Source organism: Erinaceus europaeus, chromosome 15 (genome assembly GCF_950295315.1).
Source record: "Erinaceus europaeus chromosome 15, mEriEur2.1, whole genome shotgun sequence".
In the NCBI taxonomy this organism is placed as follows: domain Eukaryota; kingdom Metazoa; phylum Chordata; class Mammalia; order Eulipotyphla; family Erinaceidae; genus Erinaceus; species Erinaceus europaeus.
Genome location: NC_080176.1, coordinates 7,663,374 through 7,679,326, shown reverse-complemented (window position 1 = coordinate 7,679,326; position 15,953 = coordinate 7,663,374). Strand labels below are relative to the sequence as shown.

The 15,953-nt window shown below is 46.0% G+C and overlaps 1 long non-coding RNA gene across 1 annotated transcript; it reads right to left on the bottom strand.

Annotated features, from left to right (window-relative positions):
* Nucleotides 1-11,988: 11,988 nt before the first annotated feature.
* LOC132532970 (uncharacterized) lies at nt 11,989-13,932 on the bottom strand. Its single transcript, XR_009544868.1, has 3 exons — nt 13,783-13,932; nt 12,565-12,682; nt 11,989-12,209 (listed from the first exon to the last, which is right to left on the bottom strand). It is a non-coding gene; the product is annotated as an uncharacterized LOC132532970 (long non-coding RNA).
* Nucleotides 13,933-15,953: the final 2,021 nt, after the last annotated feature.

The following is a 15,953-nucleotide window of genomic DNA, read 5'->3' as shown; positions in this document are numbered from 1 at the left end:
ATAAGAAGGTGCTTGTTGCTGGGAGCTATGGAGTCCTGTGGTCAATGGCTCAGATTTAGATGAGCCAGTGCCAGAAATTATTATTATTATTATTATTATTATTATTATTATTTTGGGCTCGGTGCCTGTACCACGAATGCAGATGTCTGACAGCAGGTAACCCCCTTACTGCCCTCTGACAGAAGGTAACCCCCTTATTGCCCTCTGGACAGCAGGTAACCCCCTTACTGTCATAACGGTTCATCAGAGCTGGGCCCCAACTTGTCTGCAAATAGTTTTTTAATGGGAAAGTCAGATTTCAATATGAAATCTCCATAGCAACTAATCCATGTTATCAAGAGGGTCAGATGAATTGTGACAGGGGTCTTCTGGGCCCACGTCACGCCATCACCTCTGTCTGGTCTGGGGGCTGCAGTCCCAGATGGTTTCTAGGCGTTTTGATTAAGCCCTGAAGTTTTTGTTTGTTTGTATGTTTATTTCTTCACCTTGTAGAATCCCCCCCTGGTGCTGACCTTGAAGCCTGTCCATCTGCGATGGTATTTCTCCAGACTCCAGGGCAGCCGTGGAGGCTCAGGGTCCTGGTAGAAGTCCCGGCCCGTGGCTGAGACCTCGGTGCCACTTCAGGTTCATCCCTGGCCTCCCCACCCACCTCTCCACCCGCCCTTCCCGTTTATCTCCTGCCTGGCGTCAGTGGCACCTTTGCCCAAACACAGAGCTGATTGTACCGTTCTTCTGCTCCCCAACACCCCCTACCCCCTCTCCGAGACCCCTGATTGATTGTCTTCTTATAAACAAAAGATGAGGCTCCTAAGAATTCCTGTGTAGGTATCACACCGTGTGTATATCAAGACACTCCGTTGTGTGCATATCTGTCTTTGCACATATGGGTGGTCTCCAAACTTGGGATATTCCAGATTGTGCTGCTATGAGCATAGGTGTACGTAGGTCTCTGTGGACAAGCGTGTGGGTTCCTTGGGATAAACCTCCAGGAGAGAGATCCCTGGGTCACACACTCAGTAAGTAGAATTCAAGTGTTCTGAGAGATCTCCACAAGATCTCCACGGCTCCCCACAAGAATTGGGCCAGTTTACATCCGGAACAACTTTGTCTCATCCCAAGTGACATCAGCCAAAAAGAGAATACCGACCATCTCAGTCATAGGAGGAACTTCAGAAACAAGGACAGAGAGGGAAACCTAAAGTTCAGTTCGGACGGGACAGGATGTGGGGTGCACTGCAGCAAAGCAAAGGACTCTGGGAAAGGAGGGGAAGGGCGTGGGTGAAGGGGACTTGGGGGTCCTGGTCCACGATGGTGTCTGTGTCCTCCCCACGAGACTGTGAAGCCCCTCGAGACAGGAACTGAGTCGAAAGCTCCTTGCCAGAAACCTCACGCTAGAACGCAGGGGTTCCTGGGAAATGTCTGTCGGCTCTCTGTTTTCTCCCACCACTGTGCGACAGCTGTGTTGTTTTTCTCAATATTCTATTCATTAAGGTCCTCCAGAAAATTTGGAGAGAGAGAGAGAATGAGAGAAAGAGAGAGAATGACAGAGAGATGAGAGAGAGAGAGAGAGAAGGAGAGAAAATGAGAGAGAATGAGAATGGGGGTGGGAAGCAGGACCGGTGGTGGCACACTTGGTTGAGTGCACACGTTACAGTGCACAAGGACCCAGGTTTGAGCCCCCAGTTCCCACCTGATGGGGAAAGCTTCACATGTGGTGAAGCAGGGCAGCAGTCGTCTCTCTGTCTCTCTCCCTCTCCATTTTCCCCTTCCCTCTTGATTTCTGACAGTCTCTAGCCAATGAATAAATAGATAATAGAATTTAAAAAAAAAAGAGAGCTAGGCTGCGTAGTTTGTACTGCTCTGCATTCAGTCAAAATAAAAGAAAGATGGAAACATATACCCTTCCCCAATGCTCCCCAGCAGTGACTGCAGGGTGGGTTTCCTGGTGTAATGTGACTTATAGGTGCCACAAATCAGAGCTCACTGAATACTAAAAATATCTCATTAGAAATAAAAGTGGGAGGAGGGGGGGGCCATTCACAACAGTCGTGAAAATGATAAAATACCCATGAATACATTTAGCAAGCATGACACTTATCTGAATAAAACTATAAAGTTTTATTGGAGGATATAAAACATGATCTGAATGAATGGATAGACACAGTGTGCAAGAGAATGGGAGCCCTCTGTGTCATAAAACGTTCACCTTTTCTAAATTAATGCAACTATTCGCCAAAGCCTCCACCAGAATCCCTCTGTTCTGCTCTGATTTTAAAGCTTTTGCTCCGATTGCTTTAGAGGAGGGGGACAAAACACATTCTCCAGAAGACACAACTGTGCTTCTTGAAAAACAAGGAAGGGGAAGCATGAATAACTCTACCTTCTACGTGCAGACGGACTCTAAAGACGCCCTCATCACAATCAGTTTCGGCATAACGGCGGACATTAAAATAAGAAGCAACAGAAACTACAGAATAGATGCTCGTACAAAAATAAATCCAAGACCTGGCAGAGTGAATATTTCAATCCAAATGAGAAAATAAAAGGTCCATTTAACCAAAGATTCCAGCTCAACAGACTACCTCTCTGGGAAGATAAGAGGCCTAAATCACAGTACAGGAAACACAGAACAAATTCCAGCAGGGGCCCGGTGGTGGTGCATCTGGCAGAGAAAACATATTCTACAATGTACAAGGACCCAGGTTCAAGCCCGAGTCCCCACCTGTTGGGGGGGGGCTTCATAATCAGTGAATGAAGCAGTGCTGCCGACAGATGTCGTCTGATAAACCCAGCGAGTTCTCAGTAATGCTCGGAGCCTTCATGCAGAGGCCTTGGAAATCTTCAGAGTCCACGGTGTCTGTGTGCTAAGGATTTGGTATGTGACGGCCACACGTAAAGATCTCCAGGATCAGGCCTGTGATAGGTGGTGTTTTTTATTAGACCATCCAGTAGTAGAAGTCTATCAACTAAGTAAGGGGCGCTCAGCAGATGAGTGACTAAGCAACTTGTGGTATCTACACAAGTGGAATACTGCTCAGCCTTCAGGAATATGAAGTCGAAGTCGCCTCCTTTGACCTTTCATCCTGGGTGGAGCTTGAAGGAATCATGTCCAGTGACGTTAAGCCAAGAAGAGAAGCATGAATACCAGACAGTCAGCACATAGGTGGAATTTAAGAAACAAAGGCAGAAAGGGAAAATCACAAACATGCAACTTGGACTAAGTGGGGTGTATTATACCAAAGCAAAGGATGTGGGGAAGGAGGACAGGGAGGAGGCTGGGGGCGGGGGTGGCAAGTTCCGGGGTCCTGGTGCAGAATCCTATGCAGCTTACGTTGGGGCTGGGAGTGTTTTGCAGACATCTGTCACGGGAAGCTGAGAGGCTGTGCCCATGTCCTGCATCCACAGCTGTACTGCAAACCATTAAGCCCGCCCCAATGAAATGCTATAAAAAAGAACTGTAGTAGAAATAACATTTATTTATTTATCATAACATCCATCTCTCTCTCTTCTTGTAAGTATCCTGGGGTTATTTTTAGAATATTATCTCTTGCCAGCTCATCCAGTCTGTGGTTCAGGGCATAACCACAGCCCCAGCCCCAGAGATTGTGTTTTTCTGACAAAAACTAGTGAATCAGGACAGTGTACACACACACACACACACTCTCTCTCTCTCTTTCTCTCTCTCTGGTTGGAGAAAAAGACAGTAACAACAAATGTTAGAGAGGTTGTAAAGTAAAGAAGCCCTCTTTCTGCACTGCTGCTCTGTTGTTCTGCTGGTGGGAATGTAAATTGTCCAACTCCTATGGAGAGAGAGAGAGAGAGAGAACTCTCAGAAGGCTGGAAGTGGAGCTACTCTACGACCTTGCAATTCTTCTCCTGGGGAATATAGCCTACAGAACCAAACACACCCATCCAAAAAAAAAAAAAATCTGTGTGCACTTATGTTCATAGCAACATTATTTGTTATAGCCAAAACCAGGAAGCAACCAGGGTGTCCAACAACAGATGAGTGGCTGAGTAAGTTGTGGTCTTTGTACACAATGGTAATACTACCCAGCTACTAAAAATGGTGATTTTACCTTCTTCACCTCCTCTTGGATGGAGCTGGAAGGAATCATGCCAAGTGAGATCAGCCAGGAAGAGAACAGGGGATGATCTCACTCATGGAGAGAAGCTGAGAAACAAGAACAGAAGGGGAGACACAAAGCTGAACACGGACTGGGTGTGGCGTATTGCACCAAAGTAAAGGAGTGTGTGTGTGTGTGTGTGTGTGTGTGTGTGTGTGTGTGTGTGTGTGTGTGTGTGTGTGTGTGTGAAGCAACTCCCCTGCAGGTAGGGAGCTGGGGGCTCGAACCGGGATCCTTACGCAGGTCCTTGCACTTTGCTCCACATGCGCTTAACCCACTGCGCTACCTCCTGATCCCCTAGATTTTTTTTTAATGTGAAGCATTCCAGTATTTTTAACTACGGCAGCTCATTCTTGCTAAAAATAAAACAGGCGTGATAGGGTCCAACCAAAACCATCTACAGGATGACTGTGAGCAGTGGACTGGGTGTTTGCAAGCCGGCACAAAGATAATGCCTGCAAGGCTTGGCTGGGGACCAGGCCTGGGAACTGCTCACCAGAGCGGGCTGAGCAGTGAGCGTGGGGTCAGCTCGCCTCCTGCAGCAATGAGTACAGTACGTAGCCATAGTTCCCCCTCCCCTCTCTCTGTACCCAACCACAGAAGCAGCTGTGTTTACAACTTCAGCTTTGCAGTTAAACACATCCAACAGCTCAGTTGCAAGCTAGTTTCCTGATGCAGTTAATAATAGTATCTACATACTAGGTGATCTGTCATGTGTGTATGTGTGTGTGTGTGCGCGCGCGTGTGGGGGCATGATGCGTGTTCATCACCACCACCTCAAGCATCTCCTAGAGAGAGAGTCACTGCAGACAGACAGGCTCCCCCATTTATCCAGCAGCCATCATTGCACAACCACAAGCTGTCCTATTCTAACAGCGGCTGCCCCTTCTCAACTCTCTGTCTGTTCTTGGCCCAGACAAGAGTCAGAACAGCATCGTGGTTCTGCAAAAGACTTCTGTGCCCACGGCTGAGATTCCCAGGTTCAATCCCCAGCACCACCAGAAGCCAGACTTGAGCAGTTTTCTGGTCTCTCTCTCTCTCTGTGTCTCTGTTTCCCTCATAAAAATAAATATTTTATTAAAAAATTTTGATTTATAGAAAGGAAACACTGACAGAAGCCATAGGATAAGAGGGGTGCAACTCCACACAATTCCCACCACCAGAACTAAGTATCCCATCCCCTCCCCTGATAGCTTTCCTATTCTTTACCCCTCTGGGAGTATGGACCCAAGGTCCTTGTGGGATGCAGAAGGTGGAAGGTCTGGCTTCTGTAATTGCTTCCCCACTGAACATGGGCATTGACAGGTTGATCCATACTCCCAGCCTGCCTCTCTCTTTCCCTAGTGGGGCAGGTCTGTGGGGAAGCAGAGCTCCAGGACATATTGGTGGGGTCATCCGCCCTGGAAAGTCCTGTTGGCATCATGATAGCATCTGGAACCTGGTGGCTGAAAGAAGAGTTAACATATGAAGCCAAACAAATTGTTGACTAATCATGAACCTAAAGGCTGGAATAGTGCAGATGAAGAGTTGGGGGGCAGGGGTCTCCGTTTTGTCGATAGTTAGTAGTCCTATTTTAGATTCCAAAAGGCCCATGACTATACTAGTTTTTCTTTTCTATCTTTTTTTTTCCTGAGCCTGACATCTGATATTCAGGTGTATCCAAGTTATTGTCTGGGGAGATGATGTCATGGCTAGAAAAAGGACTAGAAAGCTGGAAGAGGGCAGCTCCCAAACATGGGTAAGGGGTGTAAATATTGTCGACTGTAAACATGAAATTTAAAAAAAGATTTAGAACACTGGTCTGGGCAGTGGTGAAGTGGAGAAAGCATTGGACTCTCAAAGCATGAGGTCCTGAGTTCGATTCCCCAGCAGCACAGGTACCAGAGTGATGTCTGGTTCACTCTCCTTCTATCTTTCTAATAAATAAACAAAAATCTTTTAAATTTTTTTTAGAAAAAAATTTAGAACAGGGGGGGGCAGTGCACAAGGGGTTAAGCCCCCGGCTCCCCACCTGTAGGGGAGTCACTTCATAAGCAGTGAAACAGGTCTGCAGGTGTCTTATCTTTCTCTGTCCCTCTCTATCTCCTCCTCCTCCTCCTCCTCCCCTCTAAATTTCTCTTTATCTTATCCAATAAAATAGAAAAATTGGCTGCCAGGAGCAGTGGACTCATAGTGCAGGAACCGAGCCCCAGCGATAACGCTGGAGGCAAAAAGAAAGAAAGAAAGAAAGAAAGAAAGAAAGAAAGAAAGAAAGAAAGAAAGAAAGAAAGAAAGAAAGAAGATATTTAGAACAGTATCTCTAGATTCAGGAACCCCTCTTGGAAAAAAAAATGCATACGCTGTCCTATCTTTAGGGTTATTGAAGTTTATTTATGTTGATTTTTTAATTTTCTGTTTTTAGTTTAATATCTACAAAGGGTCTCTCTCTGTGTCTCATTTATAAGTTGGTCCTTTCATGTTCTCCTGTCTCCCACTTCCTTCTCCTACCACGCTGTTCTGTGTATTTTTCTCCCCCTTTCTGCCTTCAAAGCAAACTCTAAAGTAAAGAAGGATAACTGTATTCTCATGATTGTTTCAAGGTTGAGTTATTGCAAGGTTGAGGAACATCTATTTCAGATCCCCACCATTGGGGGCCGGGCAGTGATGCACTTGGTTGAGCGCACATGTTACAGTGCACAAGGTCCCAAGTTCAAGCCCCTGGTCCCCACCTGTGGGGGGGGGAGCTTTGAGAGGGGTGATGCACGGGCTGCAGATGTCTCTCTGTCTCTCTTCCTCTGTAACCTCCTCTTCCCTCTCAATTTCTGGCTGTCTCTAGCCAATCAGTAAATAAAGATAATTAAAAAAAAAAAAACAAACCAACATTACCCAGACACAGGGTTTTTAACAGATGGAAGACTTTCTCCTTCCTTTTACCTCTCCTCTCCAGCTATTTTCTTGCTTAGAGAGCCCACCCTCTGTCTGGCGCCCCCATCTTGTGCTGTCAGATTCCCGTCAGCACCTTCTTCACCCCCAGAGGCAGCCACCTTCATTCAAACCATTAATAGCTTCTCCTTGACATCTCATTGTTCTTTCTTCATTTGAGACACACAATGGTGACTTGTTATATTGTTCAGATGATTGACTATATCACTAGAGGAAAGAGTCACATTTCAAGAACTTCAGAAAAAAAAAATTTCTCAATAAAGGCATAGTGGCTCTAGGAACAATTTTTTAAATATTTATTTTCCCTTTTGTTGCCCTTTATATTGTTGTTGTTATTGATGTTGTCATTGTTAGATAGGACAGAGAGAAATGGAGAGAGGAGGGGAAGACAGAGAGGGGGAGAGAAAGACAGACACCTGCAGACCTGCTTCACCCCCTATGAAGCGACTCCCCTGCAGGTGGGGAGCCGGGGGCTCGAACTGGGATCCTTATGCCAGTCCTTGTGTTTTGCGCCACCTGCGCTTTACCAGCTGCACTACCGTCCGATTCCCCCCTAGGGACCTGTTACTTATCTTAGTCAAAGGATTACTGCAGATGCTCAGAAGCCCTCAGGTGAAGAGCTTGGCTCTCCAAGGTGCTGAAACTTCAACCCACAGGGTGTCTTCAGTGAATTCCCATGGAGAGGGTGGACAGGAGATGGCCGGCCACTTACAAGCAGGCTTGACAGAGTCTGCTCCAGTAGCTTTTCAGTGTCAAGCTTTTGAGTGATGCTCCGTAGCCACTCGTCCCCTCACTCCTCTGCTGTCATCTCTTGGTTCAGGAATCTGTAAGGCTCCTTTCTTCCCAGCACCAAGCTCCTCAGCTCTGTCCTTGCAGTCTGTGAAGTTCTTCTGGTAGAGGGCTTGACTTATGGAGCGAGGTTCAACACCATCACGTACTATCTGTGTGGCTGTGAGAAGATAAATGAAGGTCAATGGAAATAATGGCATATCTACACCAAAGGGTGTGTGTGTGTGTGTGTGTGTGTGTGTGTGTGTGTGTGTGTGTGTCAGTCAGGTGGTGTTAAATGACTTAATGCATGCAAAAAATCACTTAGCAAAATGTCATCTCTCTCTCTCTTTGCTGTATTTATTGGATAGAGACAGCCAGAAATTGAGAGGGAAAGGGGAGAGAAGGAGGCAGAGAGACAGAGACACCTGCAGCCCTGCTTCACCACTTGCAAAGCTCTCCCCTGCAGGTGGGGGCTGGGGGCTGAACATGGGCCCTTACACATTGTAACGTGAGCTCAATCAGGTGTGCCACCACCCAGCTTCCATCCGTCATATCTCAAGTGTCACCTAAGAGTCAGTAAAAGGGACTAGGCGGTGACACACCCAATTGAGCACAATACAGATACAATGTACTAGGACCTGGGTTCAAGCCCCCAGTCCCCACCTGCAGGGGGGAAGCTTCATGAGTGGTGAAGCAGGGTTGCAGGTGTCTCTGTTTCTCTCTCCCTCTCTTCCCCTTCCCTCTCCATTTCTCCCTATCTCTATCCGTAAATAAATGAATAGAGAAAACGATCTTTTAAAAAGAGTCACTAAAGTCCCTTGAGATAGAATCATGTGGAAACCATCTCTCTATCTTAGGGAGAATGGCACCGTGGGATTTACTCTGTGGTCAGTGATAATGACTGGCGTGAATGCCCCTCATGGTGCCCCAGCCATTGTGTCACCGGAGCTGGTGACTGTTACCCTCACGCTGAAGGTGGACACAGGACAGCTAGCAGTATTCCTGTAGGTCTTTCAGTTTCCAGCATCTTCTTAAGACGATGGCTTTTCTTACCGGCATTGGGTGCACTTGTCATGTGAGAGACCTACATTCATGCCTGGCTAACACCAAATTTGAAAAAGCTTTGCTATTATTGTCTCTTACTCTCTGCCTTGCTATCTCTGTCTCCGTCTCTGTGTATCTATCCAGCTCCTACTATCTGTTAGAAAAGGTTGCCCTGTGCTGGCACTCCAGTGACAATAACAACAGCAACAAAAGATTGCTTTTAGCTACAAAAAGAAGGAGAAGGAGGAGGGGGGTAAGAAGAAGAACAAGAAGAAGAAGGAGGAGGAGAAGGACAAGGAGAAGGAGAAGGCTTGTCTCATGCAGAGAAGTGAAGAATTTATTGCTCAGGTAACTAGAAGTTTCAGAGGAGTTTCTAACTCCTGGCACAGCTGAATTAGATGACTAAGTGATATCGTCTGGAATCTGACTTTATCTTTTGGCCCAGTTAATTCTCTGTGGGTTCTATACTGAAATACGTTCTCCTCCTGTGGTGGCAAAAGAAGAAAAGAAAAGAAAAGAAGAAGAAAGAAAAGAAAGGAAAAGAAAAGGAAAGGGGAGGGGGGGAGGGGAGGGGGAAGGGGAGGGGAAGGGAGGGGAGAGGAGAGGAGAGGAGAGGAGAGGAGAGGAGAGGAGGGGAGAGGAGGGGAGGGGAGAGAGGAAAGACAAGACAAGACAAGGCATACCTGTAATCATCTTGTTGAATGTTCTGGTCTCTTGTGGTTTTTCCTCTTCCATCAAGTGGCGATTCAGAGCTGCCTGTGTGTGCAGTCATTACACTTGTACCTGGAGCTGTTTTTTTTTTTTTTTTCCATTTTTTCCCCTTGTGACTTCTGTTTAATTCGTTAATCTCATAATAATGTTGTTTTGGTTCTCAGTTTGTTTCCTGAAATGTGTGAGGCCCATTTCAGCTTTGAGCTTGATGAAATTCATTTTTTAATTAGTAGTTTTCTCTAATGATGGAAATATGTGATTTCTGGAGCTGTGTTTACTCTCCACCAGCTTCCTTCACCTGTCTTACCTAAAGCCATAATACATGTTTCCCTCTCCCTCCTCCTCCTCGTCCTCCTCGTCCTCCTTCTCCTCCTCCTCGTCCTCCTCCTCCTCCTCCTCCTCCTCCTCGTCCTCCTCCTCCTCCTCCTCGTCCTCCTTCTCCTCCTTCTCCTTCTTCTCCTTCTCCACCAGTGTTACCTTCAAGGCTCAGTGCCTGCACAATTCCACTATTCACAGTGGCCATTTTATTTTATTATTTTCATAATTTTTGATAGAAGATGAGAGACAGAGAAATAGAAAGAGAAAGCAAGAGAGAGAGAGAGAAAGAGAGAGAGAGATTGCAAGAAGAAGAGACACCTGCAGCCCTGTCCCACTGCTTTCAAGGTGGGCACTGGGACTTGAACCCAGGCTGGTGTGCATGGTAAGTGAGGGTGTGCTCTAGCAGGTACACATGTGAATTCCCAGCACTTCAGAGCTTCTAAAGGCCCCTTGCCTGGCCTGTCGTGACTGGGTGCTATGCATATACCTAGCAACTGAAGTAAGAAAATAGAAATGGGTTTGCTTTTGCCCTTTTACTGTCCTTATCATAGAATTGTTGGACCCTGCAGAGACCTGATCACACTCATGCGCTTACATACAGAGACAGACACAGCAAGGATCCCAAGTGCGGTGCAGGGCAGGGCATGACGGAGCAGTAGAAAGCATCAGCCTGGGGTCAGGCGGTAGCGCAGTGGGCTAAGCGCACGTGGCGCAAAGCACAAGGACCGGTGGAAGGATCCCGGTTCGAGTCCCCGGCTCCCCACCTGCAGGGAGTCGCTTCACAGGCGGTGAAGCAGGTCTGCAGGTGTCTGTCTTTCTCTCCCTCTCTGTCTTCCCCTCCTCTCTCCATTTCTCTCTGTCCTATCCAACAACAATGACATCATAACAACAGTAACCACAACAAGGACAACAAAAGGGGGGGGGAAGGCCTCCAGATCAGTGGATTCATGGTGCAGACACCAAGCCTCAGCAATAACCCTGAAGGAAAAAAAAAAAAAAACCGTCAGCCTGTCTACTCTCTCTCACCTGCCTTCCCCTGCCTCTTGCTATCTCTCTCCTTTTCCATCTCTCTCCCTCTCCCTCTCACTAAGGGCCCGTCTAGGTTTTCTCCCCTTAGCTGCAGAATGTGTTTTGATGACTTAGGAAAACGAATTCACACTTTGGATCTTATGCCTAATTAGGTCTAGGGGGGATTGGCAGAGGGAAGACAGAACTTAATGCTTCTTCCTGTCTCAGCAAAAAATAATTGCCCAGGAGGCAGCCAAGATGGGAATCTGTTCTTTGATTTCCAGGGGGGAGGTACTTACAGCACGTCCCTGTGGACTTGGACGGTGAACTATTCACAGGCATTCTATCCACTCACCAAGCCCGTGCCCCAGACACACCAGCATCCCGGAAGACGAAGGCTCAGTTACAGGGTTTGCCGTCCTTCCATGAGCACTGTGGTTTGATCCACGTCATTTCATGGGGGATGATGATACACAGACATAGTTTCTCCTCTCCCTGTGACAGGCGTCTACAAAACACTCACCTCTCAACTCTGGTGCATTTTCACCCTCACGTGCCAGGACCCTGACACCCTCTCCTCCCAGAGTCCCTTGCTTGGCTGCAGTACGCCAGCCCCCAGTGCCAGGGTCACATTGTGGTCTCCCTTTCTTTCTTGACTCCTGAAGTCCCACCTACCTGCATGTGAGATCATCCTGTGTTCATCTTTCCCTTTCTGGCTTGTCTAACATAACATGATTCCTTAGAGATCAACCCAAGGTGAAGCCAAGGAGATGAGTCCTTGCTTTTTTTTTTTTTTAACAGCTGAGTAGTATTCCATTGTGTGTACAGACCACAATTTTCTTAGCCACTCTTCTCTGTCTTTGGGGATCTGGGTTGCTTCCAAGTTTAGACTGTAAAACGTCGTGCTGCTCTGAGCAGAGGTGTGCTTCAAACGGTGGTTTTGCTTTCTTTGGATAAATGTCCAGGAGAGAAACTGCCAGCTCATGAGCAGGTCTATGACTAGTGTTCTGAGCTAGGTGCAAGTGTTTATTTTTTCTATTACTTGATGGCTTCCGGTCTCACGTTCATACCTTTGGTCCAGTTAGAGTTGGCTTCTGTGCACGGTGCTATGTAGTGTCCTGTTTCACTCGTCTGCAATTTCAGCCCGGTTTCCCCAACACCGTTTGCTGAAGAGACTCCCCTTTCTCCATTCAGTGTTTTGGCGTTTGGATCATGAACATAGACACCAGTGCCATGGAGGTTGTCCCAACCTGAGAACTCCAGTAAAGATCAACGCTTTCTTGTGAGAAATCAATGGGCTCGATTTGCCTAGAAAAACGTTTTTCAAAGTCATGCACATGATACCGAACGAAAAAATTAAAAAACAAAATTCTAAATGGCACAAACTATCATATACATAAACGGGAAAGGCATAGTCACATTTTGGATTCTAAAGCCAGCCGGTGAGGTACGCTAATAACTAACTCTCTCTAAACAGTCATTTGCATTCAACATTTGCCAACAACCCTGTTGCGGAACCCAGGGAACTGATATTAAAGTTAACATGAAAAGGGAAAGATTCCAAAAAATTGGAAATACGAGTTCTAATGAAGATCGTTATAAAAAAGAGGTTAATTGAGTGAAGATGCCCTAATTAAAAGAGTAGGACACTGATGATACTAACATACAAGGGCAGATCAATAGAAATAGAGGATTTAAAACCAGAAACAGATAAGCAGATACATTTGACACGCAGATTAGGAAGAGGCTGACTAGTAGGGAACAGTGACGCACACAGTAGCCTGTGGAGAAAGTGAAAAGCCAGAGAAACAACCTCAGTTCCTACTTCACTGTCCATAACGAGTTCATTCCCAGCAAAACAATTTTACTGTAAAGAAGAAATCAGACAGTGGAATTTTACTCAGTGATAAAAGGCAATTAAGTATGTTAAACTCAGTGGTGAAAGGGTATAAGCTTATCACCTAAGCTCAGGGAAAAAAAAAAAAAGAAAAAGGAATCAAGGGCTGCTCTTACCACTGTTATTTCAACTTCTAATGAATGAGGTAATTTCAGAGAAATTAAATAAGAAAAACTTAAAAGCATAAATTGGAAAAAAAAAAAAAGTAAAACTGTTTCCATTTACACACACACACACACACACACACACACACACACACGCCTCATGATCCTGTGTATAGAAAAAGCCCAGAGAACACATGCATGCATGCACTAAAAATAAACTTGTAGAAACTATAAAAGGACTCACCAAAGTTCATAGTGCAGTAGCAACACAAAAACAATCAGTTGTTTCCAGAAATCAGCAACCAGCAATCCCCAAAGTAAGTCAAGAAAGCAGTTGCATTTATGGTAACATCAAGAAGAAAACAACACTCAGGAATAAACAGTCTAGTGAGTTTCAGACACGGACATTTATTAATCATTGCTGAAAGGAACTTTTTTTTTTAAATGGTTTAGATGAACAGACAAGCATCCATTGTTGATTGGTTTGGAAGACTTAGCAGTTTAAAATGAGAATACCAACCAAAGTGCGATTACATTCAAGCTTTGCTAAAAGTTCATGACCCCAAAATTCTCCATTGGAGAAAAAGGAGCCCAAAGCAGACATCCTCATCCCCCAGACACCAGGGTCTGTCTTGGGGGGCCTTCCCCTCCGTGATCTCAAGGAGACAGTGGGGGTATTAACAGAACTAGACCCATATGGGATCATGTAGAACAAAAATAAAAGGAGAGCATTACTCACAAGATTGTGATAAAGGTATCAAAGCATTTCACTACAAAAAAAAAAAAAGGCATCAGAGTCTGAGAGGCAGCGTAACATGTTAGAACAGAGAATGTACATGCCTGAGGCCCCAGATTTCCCAGGTTCAGTACCCAGCCTCACCAGAGATAAGTGGTGTCTCATATCCTGTCTGGTCTCCTAGTCAAGTGCTGCCCCCACCAGTATTGTCATCTTCAAGTCCACAGAACCTTTCACTCAATCTGGCCAGCTGGGAGCATGCTCACAGCTTCTCAGCGGCTCAGCTTTTTACCTCTAAGTCTTTCCTATATAACCTGGAGCTTCTCAGAATCCATTTATTTATTTATTTATTTATTTATTTATTTATTTATTTATTTATTTTCCTAACCTGACCTATGCGTCAAACCCCTCCCTACTCCTCCATTAGAGTTTGGGAAGTCCTTCCTGATTGGTCACCACGTCTAAGAACATTACTAGCTGCCGCATGCTACAGCCAGCCATCCCTGGGATCCCGCGTCACTCAGTTTTACCAGCACAGAGAGTGCAGTGTGGATGTGAACTCAGCCTGCGTGCATGCGAGCAGTACATGGTGCCTGTCATTATCACACCAATCGTCAGAGCCTCCCCGTCCAGTCCACGTTCAGCAGTCATGCTGAAGGGGGACTGAGGATGTCTTCCTTTTACCTGCAGACGCTAACAGTGGCTGTTGAATAAATGGGTGAAGGCAGAGAGAAGAAGAGAGACACAGGCAGCCAAGGAATGGAAGTCGGTAAGTCAGGTAGAACTCTGTGCCAAAGTCCATCTACCTACCAGAGGTCTCCTCTGGTACCTTGGCTCTCACTGGCTGATGATCATTTCCACTCCAACCTTTACAGCTCAAACTTGTAGCCGCTCTATCTGTCTGTGGTCTGAGCCTACGAGACAGATGAGGAGCCCCTCTTGGGTAGGTCAGGCCAAAACTTCCGTGGAAGACAGAGATGGGAGCCCTGAGGTCTTGGAGAGCACTGAAGTGGGTCCGAGCTGTTTACCTCTGTATGCACAGTGGTAATGTCTTAGGACGGGAGGGTGGGAGGAGTGTGAATGTTCCTTCTGCAACGCCAGGGACAGTAACTTTCTCCACAGACGAGTCTTGTGCAGTGAACTAGGTCAAGAGAAAAACCACCCTTAGGGTAAGCGGGGAGAGGAGCCATGTGAGTGTGGGAGATGCTTAAGAAAACAATATTGGCATCTACACCAGGGCCAGGAATTGCAACAGAAAGGCACAGAGCAAGCAAAATAACCTGTGACTGATTCTGGGCAAAGGAGGCAGCAGGTGGAGGAAAAAAAGCTTCTTTAAAACAGACATCTCCAATAAAGAAGGAATTAGTTTTTTATTTTTTTTCCAAAATAGTCTGCTACCTGTCAGTCTACAGTTTTGTGAAGAAAAAAAAAATCGAGAGAAAAAAAACCCCGCAATTTCAGAGGAAAATTGAACAAAGTTCACGTAGAAATTCTTTGGTCAGGGAGTAGGGTGATAGTGCAGTGGGTTAAGCACATGTGGCGCAAGGCGTAAGGATCCTGGTTCGAGCCCCCGGCTCCCCACCTGCAGGGGAGTCGCTTCACAAGTGGTGAAGCAGGTCTGCAGGTGTCTATCTTTCCCTCCCTCTCTCTGTCTTCCCCTCCTCTCTCCATTTCTCTCTGTCCTATCCAACAACAATGACATCAATAACAACAAAAATAACTACAACAATAAAATAATAAGGGCAACAAAAGGGAATAAATAAATAAATATTTTTTTTAAAAAAAGAAATTCTTTGGTCTAATATATCAGATCTTACTGTTTTAAAAAGTCATAATGTCAGTAGCTGTGTAGGTCACAGACTTCTCACATGCCTTAGACGTGAGTACGTACCCAGCCTTGTGAGTCTTCCAAATGCGTAGCAAAAGCTGGTGTGTTTGCCAATACTTCCACGTCCGTGGAATCAATAAGGCAGAGAAATGTCACTGTCATAGTTACCTCATGGAACTTCTGTGTGCCAGGCACAAAAACTTCATCCGGCTCTGCACACCGGTATCATCTGCCATCTTTATCCAGGCTGTGCTGCCAGATCATTGTCTCAGAACCAATTCAAAGGTCCTCAGGGATGTTGCTGACTTGCGTGTCATACAGTGCTAAATGACCAAGACCACCAAGAGCTGCTCTACATGGGCAGAATGTCCACATATCAGGATCTAACCACACCCACAATTCCACACAGTGAGAAGACACACCTGTAGACATAGGGGCCTCAGACCCCTCACCTGTTAAATGACAAAATGAAAACAGATACTTACAA